The sequence below is a fragment of the Oryctolagus cuniculus genome, chromosome 5 (assembly GCF_051225735.1).
Source record: "Oryctolagus cuniculus isolate XC-2025 breed Fujian yellow rabbit chromosome 5, ASM5122573v1, whole genome shotgun sequence".
Classification (NCBI taxonomy): domain Eukaryota; kingdom Metazoa; phylum Chordata; class Mammalia; order Lagomorpha; family Leporidae; genus Oryctolagus; species Oryctolagus cuniculus.
The window spans coordinates 47,470,647-47,492,703 of NC_142871.1; the positions used below are offsets into that span (position 1 = coordinate 47,470,647).

General features: G+C 40.5%; 1 pseudogene; it reads left to right on the forward strand.

Moving 5' to 3' along the window:
* Positions 1 to 4,519: 4,519 nt before the first annotated feature.
* On the forward strand, positions 4,520 to 5,410 carry LOC100357589 (microtubule-associated protein RP/EB family member 1 pseudogene; annotated as a pseudogene).
* Positions 5,411 to 22,057: the final 16,647 nt, after the last annotated feature.

The following is a 22,057-nucleotide window of genomic DNA, read 5'->3' on the forward strand; positions in this document are numbered from 1 at the left end:
AATTGACACAGAATAACTTGAAACATCTCCTGGTCAGCTTGGCATTAATATACAGCAGTTTATCTGAGTTCATATAAGATAAAAGGAAATCCATGTTTCTGCCTAACATGATTGGACACTCGTATAACTGAGACTATGCCAGCTACCTCCCCACAGCGTTCTTTCTGCTTCTGATTCACACTCTTCTTTAGATATCCTGTAACTAAATACTAAGCTATCAATTTAACCACTGTAAACACATCTTATTTAGAAAGTAGGGAAATGGGAGAAGGAAAGAAGAAAGAAAAATGAATAGTTACTATTGACACAAGCAAATTTATTTCATAAGGAAAAAATACTTATATCTATAGCAATCTTCATTTGTGCAACTGGTAATATAATAATACTGGTATTTATCACCTTCCTCTACTAGCCATTCCATAGTCCCTCAGGTTGTGGTGCTGTCTGTCCTAGCTGGATAATCAAAACCTCAGTTCTTCAAGGTCTATACTTTTACCAATCCCAATTTTATTAGTAAGTTGCAGTTTGCTAAATTTTGTCAAAGGACATGTGAATTTGTTCCCCATTTCAGACTTGTTCCTCTTTCTCCAATGTAGCTTGACAACTCAGTTTCCCCTTGATAGGCATATAATAACTCCCCTTTTTTAGCCAGTTGATTAGGTGGCATAAGGAGTCCATGGTGGCCCACAATCAGTCTTACCAACCAGTATAATGCAACTATTACTGTGCCTCATGGTGAACATATAACTCCCTTGGGGATGAACATCCCTAAACCAGCATAATTAAAGGCTGCAGGAATAAGAAGCAAAAATATATATTCCTGTATATTCTTCCTTTGAGTCTTCCTTTTAGTCTTAGTCTTAATACGGGAGAAACAGTACACAACATTTTGTTTTCAGATCCAGATAACACAGGTATACCTAATCCTAGATGATATTACTCAATTCCCAAATTGTTGCTATCCAGCTGGAACCACAACAGAAATTGCAAAAGATCATTCCTGGCTCTATCAGGATAGTTCAGGGTGATAAGTAGTACACTAATGCCAGTGATACCATTGTTGCACTGTATTCATTATGAAATAAGTTCATTGGTCAGAAATAATGTTGTGTGAACTCTCACAATATTGAGTAAGACATTTGGTACAGTTTTCTTGGATCCCAATCAACCAGGAAGGACAGTTTGGGCAGGAGCACTGCAGGTAAGAAGGACAAATCCATACTCAAAGAAGTATCTATTTCAGTAAAAATAAAGCACCAACTCTTCTATGATAAAAATGGTACAGTACAATCACCCTGCCAGCAGGTACCTGGCAATATTCCCAGAAAAATGGCACCATGTAAGTGTCTCAGATACTAATCTGGCAGGTTGGACATTCAGCCGAAGTTATGAACAGGCCAGTTTTGTGTTGTTGAGCCCATGCACACCCTCCACCCTTTCTTCTACTGACATTTTCTGTGTCCATTTGACTAGCACAGCCCTGTGAAATATTCTGGCTGACATACACAGACTAGCAACTTCTCACAAGGAGATTAAAATCCTCCCTTGTTAATATCACTGCAGTGTGTGCTCACATGGCACAAGCATGCTTATACTCTCTGCATAGAGAGATCTATTCATGTGCTTCTTATTCAAACCACGTCATAACCAATGTTCTGATTATGCTCTTTTCAAGTTTCTAATATTCACTCAAACGTTAACTATTTGTTTTTTTTAAAATATTTATGTTTTATTTATTTGAAAGGCAGAGTTACAAAGAAAGAAAAGGAGAGAAAGAGAGAGACACAGAGAGAGAGAGAGAGAGAATCTTCCACCTGCTGATTCACTTCCCAAATGGCCACATCTACCAGAGCTTAGCCAGGCTGAAACCAGGAACTAGGATCTTCTTTGGAGTCTCCGACATGGCTGACAGGGCCTAAAGACTTGAACCATCCACAGCTACTTTCCTGGGTACATTATCAGTGAGCTGGACCAGAAGTGAAGCATCTGGGACCAGAACCAGCACCCATATCAGATGCTGGTACCGCTGTGCCACAGCACTGGCCCCAAAACATTAATGATTTCTTAGGGACCAGGATAGATTCAGGTCTTTGGCCCTATTTTCTTCTGGACAAAACAGTATACAACAGGGTATTCTGTTTTAAGTGTTCCTTTTACCATTGTCATATAGGGTTATATCTGAGTAGATGTATAGTCCTATATACAGGTTTCCATTTCAGATGGGCATCACCATGTTGTACAGAACCACTCAAAAATACACCTAGGGGGATGGCGCTGTGGTGCAGTAGGTTAATCCTCTGCCTGTAGCACTGGCATCCTATATGGGCACCAGTTCTAGTCCTGGCAGCTCCACTTCAGATCCAGCTCTTTGCTATGGCCTGGAAAAGCAGACGGCCCAAGCACTTGGGCCCCTGCACTCACGTGAGAGACCCAGAGATGGCTCCTGGCTTCAGGCTGGCTCAGCTCCGGCCATTGTGGCCATTTGGGGAGTGAACTGTCAGATGGAAGATCTTTCTCTCTGTGTCTCCTCTCACTATCTGTAACTTCACCTCTTAAATAAATAAATAAATCTTTAAAAAATACACCTCAAATTTTGTTCTTTCTTAGTTGGTCATTGGGAGCTCCTCTTGAAATTGTAGGTACAGGCTGAGATAGGGAAAAATAAGGTGGTATTTGGGCCATGAGCATCTCTGACACTTGCTTATGCACTAAGATGTGCTGTCAAAATCTGTTTGAGGCTGTTCTTGTATATGCTAATTTGATGATGAAGTGCTAGTGTACATACTAAACATTTTGATTTGTCACCACACACCTGGTGATAAGCATCTTATGCGACTTGGTATCTTAGTGAGATAGTCAAGCTTTCAATTACTCGTGTCTTGCCCAATAAGAATATTTTTCATAAGAAGTAAACTTTTCTATGGAGGATTCATTTTACTCCAAAATTGTGCAAGCTCTATTCTCTCACTCACTTGTAGGGATCTTCCAAAGGTTCTACATAGCATCACTACCTACCCTTGACACTTCAAGTACCATGTGATCTGCTCATTCATATCGCCCAAGTTGTGGAGCAGTTTGTATGACTGTGTGGACTTTATATATAGAGTTTTACTTGCTGTGTTCCTACTTTAAAGAGGCACTTTTTAGAGACACTTAGTAAATGTGTCAGTATAGTATGTCCAAATGAGATACACAATGCCTCCAAAACTCCAAAAGGACAACAAGGCTCTGTACCCCTTTCTCACTGAAGAGGCTAGATGCCATAACTTATCCCTTATGTTCAAGGGAATATTATGTCCCCCAAATCACTGGAGAAGTTTCAACAATGTGATAAGACCTAAAATTTTCATTTGATATTTCTGCATGATACACATTCTTGCATTTCCAAGTGGTGGGTTTTTCTCTTACAAATTATAATGAGACAAGCCTCTTCAGAAATATCAACACTAATAAAGAAGAACTAAATGATACTGAACAGGATCTTCAAATGACCCATCAAGTATTGTTCTGCAAGAAACCAGAATACTAAGATAAGAGATAGAACCAAAAGCTAAAGTACTAATGGCAATTTGAAAGCAAAAGAAGACCTGGAAAGTAGGAAACCACACAATTAGGATATGAAATTATCTACTCACATCAAAGAGAGAATTCTACTTTCAGTATAATTTCCTTAGGACCTTTATCTTCCTTATATTATGCTCTTGCTTTTAGCACTTGGTATCTCTTTTACTTTCAATCTAAATGCTAATTTCTATCCAACGTCCCTGACACAATATATCAAGTTCCAATTCTTCCCTATTCTCTCCAAGATAAACAGCAACCTCATAAACAAAAGGCTGCTTCCAATAGGATCTCCACCTACCCTTACAGACTTGGCTCTAAGACTGCACCTCATATGGAGCATTTTCAAGTAATGCTGAATTCCTCCTCATTTCTCCAGAGCATATTGTGTGTTTATCCAACTTCCGGTTTTTGCACATCCTGGTTTCTCTGCTTGAACTAACCTTCTCTTCCTCTCCTGGATTATTCATTTCATCCTCATGACTCAAATCAAATGTATTTCCTATCAAACGTCCTTGATTCTCTGAAACAAGTGAATAAGACCCATCTTGGGGTTCCTCCAAGCAGGTAGTTGGATTGCTAACAATGTTAATACAAGATATGTTTTTCTAGCTTTATATGCCTATTTCACCGACTAGAACAAAGGAGAAGCATAACAAACATTCTGGTTTCCTAGATCCTTCACTGTAGCTTCTTATCTATTCACCTGTAATTTGCTGTTGAGTTTGTCAAATTCTTTAGGATAAAATTTATTTTTCCCAAATAATTGTGTAAGTAGTTACTAAAGCAGCTAACAAGAATGCTACTTTGATTCATTTGTTTAGTGGTCATTTGAAGTCTGATATCTAGTGTTTAATGAGTTGATATTTTGTTGGCAAGCTTTACATGAATCTGTATATAAGGAAAAGAAAGAATTGACCATTTAATTAAAATGTTGATCATATTTTTATAACTTACTCTGTTAAATCATGAACTTATCCAGGTCGAGCGGTTTGAATGAGATGAAGACGGAACTGGACCTGGGTGTGGGCAAAGGACGTGGTTCTGCCGAGAGCCGAAGATGGCAGTGAACATATACTCCACACTGGTCACCAGTGATAACCTCAGTCGACATGACGTGCTGGCCTGGACCAACGAGTCTCTGCAGTTGAATCTGACGAAGATCGAGCAGTTGTGCTCAGGGGCTGCATGTTGTCAGTTTATGGGCATGTTGTTCCCTGGCTCCGTTGCCTTGAAGAAAGTGAAATTCCAGGCTAAACCAGAACACGAATACATCCAGAACTTCAGCAGGTTTTAAGAGAATGGGTGCTGACAAAATAATTCCTGTGGATAAATTAGTAAAAGGAAAGTTTCAGGACAATTTTGAATTTGTTCAGTGGTTCAAGCAGTTTTTTGATGCGAACTATGATGGAAAAGACTATTATGCTGTAGCTGCCAGACAAGGTCAAGAAACTGCTGTGGCTCCCTCCCTAGTTGTTCCAGCTCTGAATAAACCCAAGAAACCTCTTATTTCTAGCAGTGCAGCTCCACAGAGACCTATTTCAACACAGAGAACTACTGCAGCTCCTAAGGCTGGTCCAGGGGTGGTACGAAAGAATCCCGGTGTGGGCTACGGCGATGATGAAGCAGCCGAATTGATGCAGCAGGTCAATGTATTGAAACTTACTGTTGAAGACTTGGAGAAAGAGAGAGATTTCTACTTTGGAAAGCTAAGGAACATTGAATTGATTTGCCAAGAGAATGAAGGAAAAATGACCCTGTTTTGCAGAGGATTGTGGACATTCTGTATGCTACAGACGAAGGCTTTGTGATACCCAATGAAGGGAGCCCCCAGGAAGAAGAGTATTAATAACATGGCCAGCAGAGCAACATCTGAATTCTTCACTCCAAATCATGTGTTTAACTGTAAAATAACTCTCCTTTATTATCCTCAGAGGACTCACTGGTTTCTTTTCATAAGCAAAAAGTACCTCTTCTTAAAAGTGCAGAAGTTTCACTCCTTTTCCAATAAGCTTGAACTAAGAGCTTTTACCTTATAGTAGAGCAGTATTAACATCTAGTTGGTTCACCTGGGTAACAAAGAGGCTGACCGTGGGGCTCTCACCATGTGGATGCTGGTCACACTGTTTGCTGGAGAAGGTGTTTTTATGTAATATGCTGAGCAGGGGACCTCAGTAAAGAAATGTAAAGACTGAATTGAATTTTAAGTTAATGTGAAATCTTGGCAGAGAACATTTTATTTTTTTAAATATTTACTTATTTTATTTATTTGAAAGACAGAGTTACAGAGAGGTAGAGACAGAGAGAAAGGTCTTCCATCTGATGGTTCACTCCCCAGATGGCCGCAGTGGCCGGAGCTGTGCCCATCCGAAGCCAGGAGCCAGGAGCTTCTTCCAGGTCTCCTACACAGGTGCAGGGGCCCAAGAACTTGGGCCATCTTCTACTGCTTTCCCAGGCCATAGCAGAGGGCTGGATCGGGAGTGGAGCAGCCAGGACTAGAATCGGCGCCCATATGGGATGCTGGCACTTCAGGTCAGGGCTTTAATCCACTATGCCACAGTGCCAGCCCCGGCAGAGAACATTTTAATAAATAAATGCCTTAAGAGTAAAAAAATGAACTTATCCAACAATAATAAATAGAGCCCTCTTTTAAAATCCTGTTTCTAAACATGTAAGCTATGTGTGCTTTGATGGATAACCCCATCCCTGTTCAGTTATCTTTTTGTTGTAAAATGAAAATTGTGGGGAGCAATCCGGACTAGACTAAGTTACTCGAATTAGGACTTATTCTATGCATCTGCTCTCCCACAATATGGCGCTGGGAGAGAAGTAAACAGCTTCCGCACAGCTGCCTCCAGTTCAACCAATTAACTGTAGGACTTGCTCCTGATTGGAGAGCAGCGTACTCGGCGTGTGGGCAGCCGAGTTGGGATTGGCGGAAGAGGACTATAAAGGAGGAGAGAGACGGCATGCACCAGGAACATCTATGGGGAACATCTAAGGGAACCCGTGCAGCCCCCGAGACAAGCCGGCTGGCGGTGTGCCGCTCCCCTGCGGAAGTGGGGAATGTGGCCAGGGGGAACTGCCCTTCCACGGAGGTGGAAGGGATAGTAGCCAACCCGGGAAGAACCAGCAGCAAACCCGGGGAGGGCCGAGCAGACGAAAGAACAGCGCAGGGTTCAGTGTCGTTCCTCCACGAAGAGGGGGAGCGACAAAAATAATAATTCCTGCCCATCTTACAGGTTTACTATGTCAGTTTTTGTAGTATTAGTGTTATGAAAATGCATGTATTAACAGTATTATTTGCCAATACATGTATCAGTACATATAGTGAGACATTCCATGGATAATCTCTATGTCCTAAGATTTATTTCACATTATATCTCTACTGAACTGCACATGTTTGGACAAAACAGAAACTTAATTAACATATATTTAAGTATCTACATTTCATATAAGATCATTAAGATAGTAACTGGAAAGGTCAGGAAGTTTTTGCTTCATAGTTAGAATTAACTATTTTTTCTAATTATTGAAGACTTGTATTATATTTTTGTCAGGAGCAAGTAACTTGCAGTCATAGTGTCAGACGAGCTCCTCCCCACATAAATTCCAAACCTGTAAGATAGAGTCTATAACTGGCAGATTTAAGGGATCTAGGAGATGCTAATTCTTGGTGTTTTTTTAAAGTTTTTTAGTAGAACTACAAATTCTCAGCTATAGTTGTTGACCCATAAATACAAATAAATATCAACCAGAATACTGGTATACACTGATGGCAGATTCGTCCTAAATTAGAAGCACCTGTGTCATTTTCCCCACTCATGTGAGTTGTGAACTGCTCCAAGCTCAAGCATGCATGACAGCTGCTATGAAAGAGCAGGCTACTGCAGCTGTGATCATGATGACAGCAGTGGAAATAGGACTGCACATCAAGCAAGAATCATCTCACTATGTCACACTTCTCCCTCCTCTGACTATGCACCTTTGTCTTGCTTTTTATATTCATAACTCAATTCTCTATGGAGGAAACTATAAATTAGATTCCTGAAAAAAACAGACATGTTCGTTCACTTCACAAAGATTTACTGAGTTTTTAATATGGAATAAAAAGGCAAAATGATAAGACTGGTAATAAAAGCAGGATAAAAGACTCACTGTAGGCTCAACAAAACACAACTATGAATATCTTGTGTCCTAAAGGACTGTTCTGTTTTCTGTTGCTAATAACACAATATCACAGACTGAGTAAGTCCTAAGGAAAGAGGTATATTTTGGATCAAAGTTATGGAAGTCCAAGATCAAAAAGTTGCATTTGGTGATGTCTTTCTGGTAGAATCTCAAAGAGGTACAAGTTATTACATGACTAGAGACAGGGAGTATAAGTGTGTTCACAAGTCTCTTCTGATCTCTCTCCCTCTTCTTATAAAGCCACAAGGATTTATTCATGGGGACTCTACTATAATGATTTTATCTAATCCTGACCATTTCCCAGAGACCTCATTGCAACACATCACAGTTGAATTAAATTTCTACCCTAACGATACCCCACAAGGGGACTAAATTGTAACATATGGATAATACACTTAAACTATACCAGAATAGCAGACCGAAACAAGAAGTAAAACCAACTAATTGCACAAGACAAAGAGGACAGCAAAGACTTTTCAAAGAATGTGGCATGTGATCAATCATTGGAGAAGAGTTCACCCAGTTGATGAAATCAGACATTTTTAAAAACAAATTTTGGCTGACGCTGCAGCTCACTAGGCTAATCCTCTGTCTAGGGCACAGGCACTCCAGGTTCTAGTCCCGGTCGGGGCGCCAGATTCTGTCCCGGTTGCTCCTCTTCCAGTCCAGCTCTCTGCTGTGTCTCGGGAAGGCAGTGGAGGATGGCCCAAGTGCTTGGCCCTGCACCTGCATGGGAGACCAGGAGGAGCACCTGGCTCCTGGCTTCGGACTGGTGCAGTGCGCCAGCCGTAGCGGCCATTTGGGGGGTGAACCAACAAAAGGAAGACTTTTCTCTCTGTCTGTCTCTCTCTTACTGTCTAACTCTGCCTGTCCAAAAAAAAAAAAAGAAAAAAATTAAAAACAAATTTATTTGTTTATTTAACTAATATAGATTTCAGAGAGAGTGCAATCTAAAGGAAAAGTCAGGGAGAAAACTACAGTGGAAACTCCACTCAAGTTAGAGGCATGCTGTGGATCTACATGGAGTGTGTGGATGCGCAGCATGAACACGGACACAACACAGGACCCCTGTAGCCAAGAGCCTTAGCACCAGCTTTAGAGAGTAAGACCAGACTGCAGCAGCCCATGCCACTGGCGATAAAGCTGTAGGAAGAACCTGGTGTAAGTCTAGCTTGAAGCCCTGTGGGGGACAGTGTACCTGCCAGCCTAGAGGGGGAAAAAGGGGACAGATTCCAGCCACCGGGACCAAAGTCCTGTATCTAGCTGAGAGAGCTCGGGTCTGCACCAGCAACTAGCTGAGAGGAGATGCCTGAATCTGGCTGGGAGAATTGACAGGTGGCTGGACGCTCGTGACTGTGGAAGCCTTGTGTGCTGGGATAGACTGTGAAAACTCTGTGGCTGTGTGGGAGGGAGCAGGGTGTGGTTGGTTCTCTGGGCAGTCACTGTGGGCAGCTCCACATGCTTGGGGCACACTGATTGCCTGGGAGGATCATTGCTGCAGGACCAGTGCTCACACCGAGGACTGCACAGATCATTTGTGTGGCTACAGATGAATACTGCAACCACTGAGGCTAGCACCTAGGCATTGGTTACCTTAGAGGAGAGGAGGTGAACTTCAGACTACTCCAACAGAGCTGAACAAACCCTCCCCTCTAAAAAAAAAGGGGGTTGGGGGGAGACTTACCATGTCCAACTTAGGTGTTACCTTGGACACTCCCCTCACATTGGAGCACCAAACTGAGCTCTCTGGCCACAAGCAGAACATGCCTCTGGGTATTCACTGAAAGAGAAAAAACTTCACTAAACCACCAAAGCACAGTCTAAAGATAAAAGCCATCAGAAGGGAAAAAAAATCCCAACAAGCATCTCTGCAAATGTCTAAAAATAAACACAGAAATTCAAAAAACAAGAATAAGGAAGACAGTGCAGTGCTCCCAAAGGAACACAACAATACCTCAATACTAAAATGTGAAGATGAAGAGATTAAAGAAATGTCAGAAATGGAATTTAAGGAAGTGATTGTAGGAATACCTAGAAGTTATCAGAAGCAAATTTATGAATTAAAGAAATCCATATATGACATGAATGAGATTTTCAAAAGAAATAAAAATGAAATACTAGAAATGACGAATTCAATGGATCAAATAAAAAATGTGGTGGAAAGCCTTAACAACAGACTCAGTGAGGCAGAAGAAAGAACAGCGGAGTTAGAAGATGAATCTCTGGAAACTTTACAGTCATACCAAAAAGAAAAAAATAGAAAAAGAAGAAAAATTTTAAAAACTAAAAAGTGTTGATGAATTATGGGATACTATTAAACAACCCAATATATGGGTCTTAGGAGTTCCTGAAGGTATGGAAAGAGAGAATGGAATTAATGTCCTTTTAGTGAAATAATTACAGAAAATTTTCCCATTTGGAGAAAGAAAGGGAAACCCAAGTACAGGAAGCACACAGAACTCCTAATAGACATGACAAGAAAAGATCTTCACCATGACACATTGTAGTCAAACATTCCACAGTGAAACATAAAGATTCTAAAATGTGCACGAGGGAAACACCAGATTACTTTCAGAGGATCACCAATTAGACTCACAGCTGACTTCTCATCAGAAACCCTATAGGCTAGAATGGAATGGTAAGATATATTACAAGTCTTAAGAGAAAAAAACTGAATCCAGAATACTGTACCTTGGAAGCTCTCATTTATAAATGAAGATGAAATAAAGACCTTCCATAACAAACAGAAATTGAAAGAATTTATTACCACTCATCCAGCATTACAAAAGATGCTTAAGGATGTGCTAAACACAACAACAGAGAAAGATAGTCATCACTTTGAAAGAATGTGAAGGCAGAAAATCTCCCAGTACAAAATAAATCTGAAGTAAACAATAGAAATATTTATGAGAAAATTGTAGGGCCAAGTTGTTACTTATCTATAGTCACGTTGAATGGAAATGTCCTTAACTCTCCAATTAAAAAATATAGACTGGCTGAATGGATTAAAAACAAGACACATCTCATTGTTGCCTATAAGAAACATACCTCACCAACAATGATACACGCAGACAGAAAGTGAAACAGTGGAAAAATATATTCCATGCTTTCAGAAACCAAAAAGGAGATGGTATAGCCATGATAATATTGGAGCAAATAGACTGTAACACAAAAACTGTTGAAAGAGACAAAGAAGGCCACTATGTAATGATTAAAGGATCAGTTCAACAGAAAGATGTGACTAAAATAAAGTTTTGCACCCATTTACAGGGCACATGACTATTTAAAAGAAATGTTAATGTATCTAAAAGGAAGCATAGATTGCAATACAATAGTAATGGGGATATTCAATATGCTACTATCAGCAATGTACAAACCAACCAGACAGAAAATCAGCAAAGAAACAACAGAGCTAATCGACACTATAGATCAAATGGATGCAGTGGATATCTACTGAACTTTTTATCTTACAGTTGCAGAATACACATTCTTCTCACCAGTGCATGAAAATTTCTCTAGGGTAGACCATAAGCTAGGCCATAAAGCAAGTCTCAGCAAGTTAAAAAAATATAAATTATACCATGCATCTTCTCGGATCACAATGAAATGAAGCTGGAAGTCAACATCACAAGAATCTCTAGAACATATACAAACACATGGAGACTGAAAAACATGCCTGAAGGGTTGATTCTGAGGTCAGAGTGCTATTTAGGGCATTTGTCATTCTATGAGTCTGCTGTGTGGCCTGCTGGAATGTCTTTATTTAATCTTCATTTATAAATAAGAGATTCACTTGCTTGGTATAGTATCCTGACAGTTTTTTCCTTTTAGGACTTGGACTATATCTCTCCATTCTCTCCTAGCCTGTTAGCTTTCTGATGAGAAATTAGCTGTCAATCTAATTAGAGATCCTTTGAAGGTAATCTAGCATTTCTCTTTTGTACATTTTGGGATCTTTTCCTTACATTTTACTTTTGAAAGTTTGACTACAATGTGTCATATTGAAGATCTTTTCTGATCATTTCTATCAGGGAGTCCATGTACTTCTTGTACCTAGATACCCATATTTTTTCCCAAATTAGGGAAATTTTCTGCTATTATTTAACTAAGTCTTCTAAGATTTTTTGTACTTCCATACCTCCAGAACTCCTAAGAAACATACTTGTTTTGATGGTATCCCATAAACCTCAAATACTGCTTTTGCCTTTTCTTATTTCTCTTTTTTCCTTTTTGTCTGACTGCAAAATTTCCAGAGATTTGTCTTCTAACTCAAATATTCACTATTCTGCCTCACTGAGTCTGTCATTAAGGCTCTCCACTATATTTTTGGACACACTGAATTCTTCATTTCTAATATTTAAGTTTGATTTTTCTTCAATATCTCTATCTCATGGTAGAATTTCTTATCCATGTCATGCATGGATTTCTTTAACTCATGCATTTTCTTCCTTGTGTTTTTGAATAATCTTATGAACATTCTTTTTAATTCCTTTTCAGGCATTTCATCAGTTTCTTCATCTTTATATTATAATATTTAAGTGTTCTGTTCCTTTTGGGGAGTCATATCATCTTCCCTGTTCATATTTCTTGTATTTCTACTTTTTATTTCCCTCCACATCTGTGGAAATACTTGATTTTATCCACTGAGGGCTTTGTTCTTTGAAATGTGCCTCTATGGCTTAGTGGAATGCCTGCTCCTTCAGCAAACATCCAGTGGTTTGTGCTGGGTAGGGCCAGACAGCTCTGGCCAGTGCTTGAGGGTGGAACAAAAGTCCACAGAGACACCCAAGAGAGGTGTGGTATATCTCCTCTGTCATCAGCATAAGGGAGTGTATGGTTGTGCTGGCTTATGTGTTCACAGTGCTAGCCCCCTGACAAGGTGAGCCAACTGCCCAGAGTGAGCACACAGTGCATGAGCACCCCTCGCCAACCTAGGCACAAGAACCACACAAAAGGTCTCTCTGCTACTTAGTACTAGTTAGTGAAAAGTCCTGCACAGTGATCTTCCCCAGAACTCAGGGAATTCTGAGATTCTGGAGCCAGACCAAATGATTGCCCAAAGACACAGCACACCCCCATGCCCTACTGCAAAATCACAGGATTTCCAAAGTCATGGGGGATCAACTCTGCACTATGAGCCTCTCCAGCCCTGAAGAGAGCCACTCCATTCCTGGAGCCAGCCACCAACCCAACAGAGGTCAGTTGGTACTCCATTATGGCAAGCTGAGACCAGCAGAAATTTGGTATTTCTAGAGTTAGGAACTTCATACACACAAGGCTCAGAACATCAATTTTCTTTCTAGATTCTAAACACAAGTAATTTAGCCCTCCAAGAATGGTTTTTAAAATGAATGGTGAGAGATGGGGAGCAGAGTTCAGGGCATTTAGGATACCCTAAAGATGTTATTTAAGGAAAATAAGTGGATAGATGGTCAGGGGCACATAAGAAGAATACGGCTCTCATCCTGGACTGACAGCAACCTCTCATGGATTTTAAATAACTGAATCAGTCAGGGTCAAATCAGAGTAATCTGAATAGGAAGAGATGGATAGAAAGCATTACACACCAACTGTAGCAAGGGATTGGGCCTAGCTAGAGAGAAGCAAAACACAATAAAATATGTGGTTATGGCAGATAGAAGCAGTATCCACGTCCCTTCAAATGAAAAAAGAATCCAAGGATCAAACTACTTCCATTCACTCTTTTTTTTTTTTTTTTTTGACAGGCAGAGTGGACAGAGAGAGAGAGACAGAGAGAAAGGTCGTCCTTTTTCCATTGGTTCACCCTCCAATGGCCACTGCTTCTCCTAGTCTCCCATGTGGGTGCAGGGCCCAAGGACCTGGGCCATCCTCCACTGCACTCCTGGGCTACAGCAGAGAGCTGGACTGGAAGAGGGGCAACCAGGACAGAAACGGCACCCGGACCAAGACTAGAACCCGGTGTGCCGGTGCCGCAGACGGAGTATTAGCCTATTGAGTTGTGGCGCTGGCCATCCATTCACTCTTCAGTTGCCCTGTTCCATAGGCTGAGACACAGATCTTGTTGGAAATGGCATGGAAGTGGCTCACTGGTTTCAGGAAGTGAGTGATGTGCTCCAATGCTACACCGTGGAACTTCCTGGAGAGGTACCCTCTGGGATGCCAGGGTAAATTGTTCCTAAGAAGATGGCTTTCTGAATGTACGCTAATGAAACTGCCAGAGGGGAAATATGCTAAAGAAGTTTCTGCCTCCTGGGTTTTGCCCCTGGCATGGACAACAAAGCCACATCCTGCTGCAGGAGCCACTGTAACTGAGAATCAAAGCTTTTCCTCTTGCAGCCTCTCTCCAACACTCCCTAGTGACAAAACCTTAACATTGGACCAGCTCCAATTAGTCCATCTGCATTTTCACAGAGTAGGTAAAAAGGGTGAATTTAGAGCTGAACGGCAGCAGTAGAGTGAGGAGAGAACCAAGAGAACCTTCAAGAATAGAAAAAAGGCTCCGGAACTGGTACTGCCTCTAGAATTGGCAGGGAAGGCAGAGGCAGAACCAGAAGACTGGTGGGAAGTTCAAGAAACAGTAAGATCTAAAGGTACCTTCCATCCCTCTCTGTGGCTGGAGAATTGTTCTCCTTCAAGCCAGCAGAAATAGTGGAGTCTTATCCTTTGAAGAGAAAACAGGTTTTGAACTGTAAAATGCCAGGCACAGCATAAAAACTGAGCCAGTCCCAAAGGGACAAATACCATATGTTCTCCCTGATCGGTGACGACTGACTGAACACCAAGAGGGAAACCTGTTGGAGTGAGGTGGACACTATGGGAAACGGTGGCTTGATCAGCATAGCCCTGACTGTTAATGAACAACTTAATACATTATCCCTCTTAGTAGTTTTTTTATCTGTTCTACTTAATATGACTGGTTTAGATCTGTAATTGATGCACAGTTATTCTTAAGTGTTGAAAATTAACTGAAATGTGATCCCTGTTGAACATGGTGGTGGGAATGGGAGAGGGAAGAGATGTATAAATTGGGACATGCTCAGGCTGACTTGCCCCAAGTGGTGGAGTTGGAAGCATACCAGGGGATTCCAATTCAATCCCATCGAGGTGGCATGTACCAATGCCATCTCACTGTTCCAGGTGATCAGTTTCAGTTCACAGTTGGTCATGGTGGAGGGACTGGGAGTCAAAGGGAGCACATAGACAAGTCTAGTACCTGATAATGCTAACCGATGGAGTAAATAAAGGGGAGAGTGATCCAACATGGGAAGTGAGATACTCAGCAGACTCATAGAATGGCAGATGTCCTAAATAGCACTCTGGCCTCAGAATCAGCCCTAAAGGCATTCGGAGCTGGCTGAAAAGCTCATGAGAGTATTTCAGGCATGGAAAGCCAAGACACTCTGGCAAAAGATCTCTGTGAGTGAGATCCCAGTGGAAAGAACAGGTCATCAAAGAAGGAGGTACCTTTCTCTGAAGGGAGGAGAGAACCTCCACTTTGACTATGACCTTGTCTAAACAAGATAAGAGTCGGAGAACTCAGAGGGCTTCCATAGCCTTGGAAACTCATGACTGGAGCATAGGGAGATTACTGATGCCATAGACAGGAGTGTCAATTGGTAAAGTCAACAACAGGAGTCACTGTGCACTTACTCCTCATGTAGGATCTCTATCCTTAATGTGCTGTACATTGAGATTTAATGCTATAACGAGTACTCAAACAATATATTTCACTTTGTGTTTCAATGGGGGTGCAAACTGTTGAAATCCTTACTTAATGCATACTAAACTGATCCTCTGTAAAAAAAAAAAAAAAAAAAAAAAAAGAAATTATCAACTCCCAACTTGACTCTCACTGGGATTAAACATGACAATAGGTCTGCTCTGATTTCATCATCATTTAAAAAAAAATCATCTATTATTTTTCACTTTATGTTTCTGTGTGGGAGCAAACTGTTGAAATCCATACTTGATGTATACTAAGCTGATCTTCTGTATATTAAGATAATCAAAAATGAATCTTGATGTGAATGGAAGGGGAGAGGGAGTGGGAAAGGGGAGGGTTGTGGGTGGGAGGGACGGTATGGGGGGGAAGCCATTGTAATCCATAAGTCGTACTTTGGAAATTTATATGCATTAAATAAAAGTTTAAAAAAAAAAAAAACTGAGTGAATAAGTGAACATAGACATGTTGAATGCCAATAACTGAGTGTTGAGATCCCTGTGTTTTTCTTTAATGGCTTCCAGAATGCTGGCTTAATGTGGACAACCTTTTGGTTTCTCATGCTTACATAGAGGAGAAACTTCAGAAAAATATACCCAAAGTATTTTCAGAATCGAGAGAAATAAGGGATCTTTCAGGAATTATTTCACTTATTCAAAAGAACATTGCCACATGGTTTAAAAGTTTTTAGGTTTATCACATTTATTGAAATAGGCAGGTTTCTTTGCACTTGAAATTTCTTAGCATTCTCTCATTTAAGCTAATCTAATTACAGACAAAGCGTTAGGATGATTTTCTTAAAATTAGTATTAAAGATAGTATTTTATAGAATGTATACCTAATCTGATTATCAATTGTATCTGATATTTAAAGTAGAAGTGTTTTAATATTTTTATAAGTAAAGCAATGCCTTAACATTATAATTTCTTCCACAAGAAAATTTCAAGGTGATAAAAAGAAAAATGGCAGCTCAAAATATGGCAATTGCAGTTCAAAATATTCAGGCATCCTATTCACAGACCCACTGAAGCCTACCCACTTTTTAAAAGTGCCAGGTATAATACTAGAGCTTTATAGATATTAGTTTGTTAGTCCTCAGATTAAAAACACGACTGATTTCACAATACATATACTGAAGAAGAAGAAAAGAAGACAGGCTAGTTACAAAACTTTCTGAAAGTGGCACCACTAATGAGAGGTAGGGCTAGGAGTTAAACTTAGAGATTCCAATTATCAATCCTATGTGCTTAACATCTCACCTTTCTTTTTGCTTCTCTCATAACCAATATAGCTATCTTGAAAAGAACCAACAGATGCAAGTAGAACTGAGTCAAAAATGAGAGCTATCAAATGTTGATAACATGATGTTATTTACTCCTGTTCATATATCTAATGATAGCAGAACCAGGATTTCAACCACAGTTAGGAAAAAAAAAAAAATTCTATCATCATGCCTCCTTCCCGCTTTTTGACTCAGTTCTACTTGCATTGAACCAACAGATGCAAGTAGAACTGAGTCAAAAAGGGGGAAGGAGGCATGATGATAGAATTTTTATTTTTATTTTTATTTTATTTTTTTTACCTAACTGGTTGAAATCCTGGTTCTGCTATCATTAGAAATATGAACAGGAGTAAATAACATCATGTTATCAACATTTGATAGCTCTCATTTTAGTAATGAAAACAACAATGATCAAAACAACATATCATTGGAGCGGCACTGTGGCATGGTGGGTAATGCCGCCTCCTGCAGTGCCAGCGCAGGTTCCAGTCCTGGCTGCTCCACTTCCCATCCAGCTCTCGGCTATGGCCCAAGAAAGCAGTAGAAGAAGGGACTCAAATTCTAGGGCCCCTTCACCCATGTGGAAAAACCCAGAGGAAGCTCCTGGCTCCTGCTTCAGATCAGCATAGCTCTGGCCATTGTGGTCAACTGGAGAGTGAACCAGCAGATGGAAGACTTTTCTCTCTGCCTCTCATTCTCTCACTGTGTAACTCTGATTTTCAAATAAATAATCTTTATTTTTTAAAATTTTTTAGAAAACTTTTATTTAATAAATATAAATTTAAAAAGTACAACTTTTGGATTATAGCAGTTTTCCCCCCATAACCACCCTCCCACCCACAAACAATACAATCTCCTACTCCCTCTCCCATCCCAATCTTCATTAAGGTTCATTTTTAATTATTTTTATTTACAGAAGATAAACTTATTGTATACTAAGTAAAGACTTCAAAAGCTTACACCACACAGACCCACAAAGTATAAAGTACTGTTTGAAGACTAGTTTTATCATTAAATCACATAGTACAACACATTAAGGACTGCATGGGGAGTAAGTGCACAGTAACTCTTGTTGTTGATTTAACAATTGACACACTTATTTATGAGGTCAGTAATCACCTGAGGCTCTTGTCATGAGAAGCCAAGGCTATGGAAGCCTCTTGATTTCATAAACTCTGACCTTATTTAGACAAGGCCATGGTCGAAGTGGAAGTTCTCTACTCCCTTCAGAGAAAGGTACCTCCTTTTTTGATGGCCTGTTCTTTCTACTGTTCCACTGTGACTTCACTCACAGAGATCTTTCATTTAGGTCATTTTTTTGGTCACAGTGTCTTGGCTTTCCATGCCTGAGAAACTCTCACGGGCCTTTTAGCCAGATCTGAATGCTTTAAGGGCTGATTCTGAGGCCAGAGTGCTATTTAGGGCATTTGCCATTCTATGAGTTTTCTGTGTATCCAGCTTCCCATGTTGGATCATTCTCTCCTTTTTAATTCTATCGGTTATTATTAGCAGACACTGGTCTTATTTATGCGATCTCGTTGACACTTAATCCTATCTTTATGATCAATTATGAACTTAAACCGACCACTTTAACTAGTAAGATGGCTTTGGTACTTGCCAACTTAATGGGATTTGCAGTCCCATGGCACATTTCTAGCTTTACCATAGGGGTAAGTCCGAGTGAGCATGTGCAGAACTGTACATTTCCTCCTTCTCTTATTCCCAGTCTTATTTTTAAAAGGGATCAATTTTAAGTTGAATTTAAACACCTAAGAATAATTGTGTGTTAATTAAAGAGTTCAACCAATGGTATTAAGTAGAACAACAAAATACTAAAAAGAATAAAATAGCAAGCTGTTCCTCAACAGTCAGGACAAGGGCTTATCAAGTCATTGTTTCTCATAGTGTCAATTTCACTTCTGCAGGTTTTCTTTAGGTGCTCAGTCAGTTGTCACAGATCAAGGAGAACATATGATATTTGTCCATTTGGGACTGGCTTATTTCACTCAGGATGATGTTTTCCAGATTCCTCCATTTTATTTCAAATGACTGATTTTCATTTCAAATAAATATTCTTTAAAAAATAAAAAAATCACATTTTCCAAACAAAGAACTAGTACAGAACAAAAATAATTTTGAGTGAAGAGTGATTATATAAAATAAATCATAATTGAACACTTGGTTGGGAAGAAAGCAAAAGGGAGTAGCCAGTGATTTACAAAGAATGCTTAAAAATTTGGATTTTACAGGAGTTACTGTGCACTTTCTCCCCATGTAGGATCTCTGTCTTTAATGTGTTGTACTATGTGAATCAATGATATAACTAGTAATCAAACACTACTTTATACTTTGTGTTTCTGTGTGAGTACAAACTGTTGAAATCTTTACTTAATATATACTAAATTGATCTTCTGTATATAAAGATAATTGAAAATGAATCTTGATGTGAATGGAATGGGAGAGAGAGTGGGAGATGGGAGGGTTGCGGGTGGGAGGGAAGTTATTGGGAGAGAAAAGTCACTGTAATCCAAAAGCTGTACTTTGGAAATTTATATTTATTAAATAAAAGTTTAAAAAATTGGATTTTAAATTGCATAGCCATATTCAAAACAACTCAGAGTCAGTACTTTGATGAATGATCCAGTGACCCAGATTATAAACTTTCTGAAGATAACCAGTGTTTAACTAAGAATTCATTTTACAAAGACTAATCTTATCATGCAGTCATAATTAGATGGAATAAACCAGATCTCCACGACAAACAAAAAAATAATAAACTATTCCTTGCGAAAAATCAAAGAAACAGATTGAGGCTTTGACATTTATTGGGGAAAATAAGAGAACTGGTTGGGGATAGTCCATAAATTACCCCTGATATTAAAGATGTATCTGCTTTCCCTAAGAGCTCAGTTGACTATTATGAATGCATTACGGGGGCTGGCGCTGTGGCTGTCGCTCCCCGTCTTCATGGAGGAACGACACAGGACCCTGCGCTGTCTTTTGTCTTCTCGGCCCTCCCCGGGTTTGCTGCTGGTTCTTCCCAGGTTGGCTACCGACCCTTCCACCTCCGTGGAAGGGCTGTTCCCCCTGCCACATTCCCACTTCCGCGGGGGAGCGGCAGACCGCCGGCCGGCTCTCTCGGGGGCTGCACAGGTGTTCCTCTTAGATGTTCCCCTTAGATGTTCCTCGTGCATGTTGTCTCTCTCCTCCTTTATAGTCCTCTTCCGCCAATCCCAACTCTGCTACCCACACGCCAAGTACGCTGCTCTCCTCCAATCAGGAGCAGGTCCTGCTGTTTATTGGTTGAACTGGAGGCAGCTGTGTAGAAGCTGTTTCTCCCTTCTCAGCGCCATATTGTGGGAGAGCAGATGCATAGAATAAGTCTTTTTTTTTTTTTTTTTTTTTTTTGACAGGCAGAGTGGACAGTGAGAGAGAGAGACAGAGAGAAAGGTCTTCCTTTGCCGTTGGTTCACCCTCCAATGGCCGCCACGGCCGGCGCACCGCGCTGATCCGATGGCAGGAGCCAGGAGCCAGCTGCTTTTCCTGGTCTCCCATGGGGTGCAGGGCCCAAGCACCTGGGCCATCCTCCACTGCACTCCCGGGCCACAGCAGAGGGCTGGCCTGGAAGAGGGGCAACCGGGACAGAATCCGGTGCCCCGACCGGGACTAGAACCTGTGTGCCGGCGCCGCTAGGCGGAGGATTAGCCTAGTGAGCCGCGGCGCCGGCTAGAATAAGTCTTAATTCCAATAACTTAGTCTAGTCCAAGTTGCTCCCCACAGTGGCGTAGTGGTTAAAGCTGCCACCCTACAGTGCAGGATCCCATATGGGGACTGGTTCCAGTCCCAACTGCTCTACTTCAATTCCAGCTCTCTGTTATGGCCTGGGAAAGCAGTAGAAGATGGCCTAAGTCCTTGAGCTCCTGCACCTGTGTAGGAGACCAGGAGGAAGCTCCTGGATCCTGGCTTCTGATCAGCACAGCTCTGGCCATTGGGGCCATCTAGGGAGTGAACTAGCAGATGGAAGAACTCTCTCTTTGCCTCTCTGTAACTCTGCCTTCAAATAAATTAATAATTATTTTAAAAATAAATGAAAATAAAAAATAAAATAAAAATGAATGCATTACAACAACTATAAAATGTCTGCAGTAATATTATGTGTGTTGAAGGAAGAGACAATCACTAATCTGGAAAACATATGACTGAATGTTCACTGGAACCCCTTCTGTGGTCTTCTTTTCTATAGAGCATACATATGTAAAAATAATGCTGGTATTTTAAATTATATGTTCTACTTTCTGAATTACTTCATTTTTAAAAAGGATTTTATTTATTTATTTGAGAGGTAGAGTTACAGACAGAGAGAGGAAAAAACAGAAAGGTCTTCTATCTCCTGGTTCACTCCCCAAATGTCTACAATGGCTGGAGCTGGACCAATCCGAAGCCAGGAGCCAGAATCTTCTTTTGGGTCTCCCATATGAGTGCAGGGTCCCAAGCACTAGGGCCATCCTTTACTGCTTTCCCAGGCCATAACAGAGAGCTGGATTAGAAGAGGAGCAACCAGGACACTAACCAGTGCCCACATGGGATGCCAGTGCTGCAGGTGGAGGATTAACCTACTGAGCCTCTGCACTGGTCTCTAAATTACTTCATTTTAAAGTGAGAATTTCTGTTGGGGTTCAAGTGGGGTTTCTGCAGGGACTAGCAGTAAGAATTCATGCAGCAGTATTTTTAAAAATTGTGGAAAATAAACTTAAAAAATGAGTTTACTTTGGTGAAATATATTTTGAAATCCATGTGAAACTTTTTTTTATAACATACATTTTTCATGAGTTTTTGAAAACCCCTCATATGTGTGAATACTAAAGTGTTTTGCACTCTGGCCTCAGAATCAGCCCTTAAGGCACGCGGATCTGGCTGAAAAGCCCATGAGAGTATTACAGGCATGGAAAGCCAAAACACTCTGGCAAAAAAAAAAAAAAAAAAAAAAAACCACAACAACTAAATGAAAGATCTCCATGAGTGAGATCCCAGTGAAAAGAACAGGTCATCAAAGAAGGAGGTACCTTTTTCTGAAGGGAGGAGAGAACTGCCACTTTGACTACGACCTTGTCTAAATATGATCAGAGTTGGTGAACTCAAAAGGCTTCCATAGCCTTGGCAACTCATGACAAGAGCCTAGGGTGATTACTGATGCCATAAACAAGAATGTCAATTTGTTAAGTCAACAACAGGAGTCACTGTGCACTTACTCCTCATGTAGGATCTCTGTCCTTAATGTGCTGTGCATTGTGATTTAATGCTATAACTAGTACTCAAACAGT